Here is a 2,582-nt window from a genome sequence, read left to right on the forward strand (position 1 = left end):
GAGTGACACCATTACCTTCACATGTCTTCTGCACTCAAAGCCTTCATTCATCTAAACACCATTCAATCTCAAGTGTGGACTCCTGGTATGTAAGATGCAGCAGCAGCAGTGGTAGTGTTCATGCTAGTAGTTGTAGTAGTGGAGAGGTGATGATGGTGATAGAAGGATAGGGAGAAGAATCAGTGCCTAAGTGAGCTATAGGTGGCAATGGGTGAATCAACCAATGAAGTGGACAGCTTCTTTTGAATGTGGCAATAGAGCTGCTGGAAGGCATTTTAATGCTAATGAAGCTAATGTTTGAAATTGGTGTAAACAGTGTAACAAACTTAAAACTGTGCCTCGTAATGAACAGATAAAAATAAAACCATACAATCAAGATTATCCATATCATTACATTTTTTCAGTTAGGAATATCCATATCACTATGTATGTGAATGGTGTTCCATTACAATAGGTAGAAACTCCAAGCAATGTAAAATATGGCCCAAACCGTATTTACCAGCATGAACGTCAGACTTCAAAGGCTAGTTAACCATTTAATGGTTTCAGTAAATTTATACAGAAAAAGTAAGCATTATACTGTCCAACATAAATAAAAGTCAACTTCATTATATTTAAGTCATTATTTTTTTCTGCAAAAACCTTCTCTGACATTAAATGAGTCAACTTCTGGTACAAATGTTTATGTTTTGTACGTCTTTTTGCAACAACAAAAATTTCAAACAAAATTCTGGAAATGATCTACTCATGTAATTTATGCACCCACTAAAGTTTGATTTTATTTTTGCAAAAAAAGTGTGTAAATTACATGGGTTTTTATAGTAAGTTCTTTGGGATACAGTTTTGATGATGCTACATGTGTAAGATTGCATGTGGGATCATTGGAGGTTATAATATGTAGCATTTGTACCAAGTTTGTAAGGTTTAGTTATTTAAGACTGTCTGTCATGAAGGAAACATTTATCATCATCATCATCATTTAGCATCCATTTTCCATGCTGGCATGGGCTGGACAGTCTGAGAGGAGACGGCCAGGCCAGAAGCTGTACCAAGTTCCATTGTGTGTTTTGGCATGGTTCCTACAGCTGGATACCCTTCCTAATGCCAACTATTTTACAGAGTGTATTGGATGCTTATTATGTGGCACGTAAAAATATTTAGTGATGTTTCTGTGGTTTGACGTCGGTGTCTGGGGAGGCTGACCGGAAGGGCGAGTCGACCGGAAGGGGAAAAAGGGCAGAGGGAGCCTCGATCGGGATTCGTGCCCTTTTCGAACGGGGTTGTGGTCAGGACAAGACGTGTTAAGCGACGGTCTAGGTTTGGGAGAGGCAGCTGCTATTCCTGGCGTACTTTGGGTCGGGGCAAGCTTCAAGGATTGGATACTGCAAGACAGACTCGCAGTCGAGGAAAGGAAAACCGAGGTAAGGCGATTACATCTACTCGTACGCACACACTAAACCTAACAATAAGTCTTGTATTACTAACTACTCATGATTTCAACCCTATTCTCTTCTCAACGTATCTATTTTTGCATTATACTTACCATTATGCTCTCTCTCTCCCAGTCAAGGTGACCCTGGGGAAACAGTAATGAAAGCTGTCCTTTCTACCTCTGAGAACAATTGTGAAAAAAGACTTTGTTTTAAGACAAATTTGGCTTCTGTGTCATGTTTGACATTTTGGTTTCTTATTAAAGTGAATTACTTAGATTAATACTAACAACCTAAAAATAGAAATAAATTAAGTACAATGATTGCTAATTAAATTAATGACACAGAGAAGCTATTAGTCATCATGGATTGAATATCCCCCCCAACCACCACCACCACCACCCATATTAGCATGACTGACACTGAACTGCCCAACAACGTAAAGATTAAAACTTAAAACTTCAGAATCACAGCAAAATTTCATTTATATATATGTGTGTGTGTGTGTGTGTGTGTGTGTGTGTGTGTGTGTGTGTGTATAAAAAAAGACTAGAATATAACAGAATGCAAAATTTAACAATTTGTTTTTATTACTTTGAAAAACTAAAATGAGTTTAAATCGTAACATAAAAATGGTGGTGCCCCAACATGGCTACACCTCTGGTAAAGCCAATATTAGAACAACAGAATCTTACCTCAGTAGATTCTGGGGTGTGTTTAACCCTTTAGCATTTAATTCAGTCATATCCAGCCCAAATATTCTGCCTGTTTTATGTTCAAGATGGTTAGATCTGGCCTCTCACACCTACCTTACAATGTCATTGTAAAGATGCCAGTGCCACCTGACTGGCTCCCATACTGGTAGCATGTAAAAAGCACCATTCGAGCATGGTTGATGCCAGTGCCACCGGACTGGTTCCCATGCCGGTGGCATGTAAAAGGCAGAATTTGAACTTGGAACATAAAACAAACAAAAGCATTTTGTCCAGTACAGTAACAATTCCACCAACTTGCTACCTTTTTAATAATCCTTTCTACTAAAGGCACAGGCCCTGAAATTTTGGTGGGGGGGGATAGTCAATTACATCAACCCCAGTGTTTCACTGGTACTTAATTTATTGACCCCAAAAGGATGAAAGACAAAGTAGACCT

The 2,582-nt window shown here is 38.7% G+C and overlaps 1 long non-coding RNA gene and 1 other non-coding gene across 2 annotated transcripts in view; one reads left to right on the plus strand and one right to left on the minus strand.

Annotated features, from left to right (window-relative positions):
* Positions 1-2,582, minus strand: part of LOC128248095 (uncharacterized) — a 108,313-nt gene that overhangs the window by 21,493 nt on the left and 84,238 nt on the right. The window lies entirely within an intron of this gene.
* The window catches only part of LOC106873547 (uncharacterized), a 52,991-nt gene that overhangs the window by 19,569 nt on the left and 30,840 nt on the right, over positions 1-2,582 (plus strand). The gene's annotated exons all lie outside the window — the stretch shown is intronic.

The sequence above is a fragment of the Octopus bimaculoides genome, chromosome 6 (assembly GCF_001194135.2).
Source record: "Octopus bimaculoides isolate UCB-OBI-ISO-001 chromosome 6, ASM119413v2, whole genome shotgun sequence".
NCBI classification, from domain to species: Eukaryota; Metazoa; Mollusca; class Cephalopoda; order Octopoda; family Octopodidae; genus Octopus; species Octopus bimaculoides.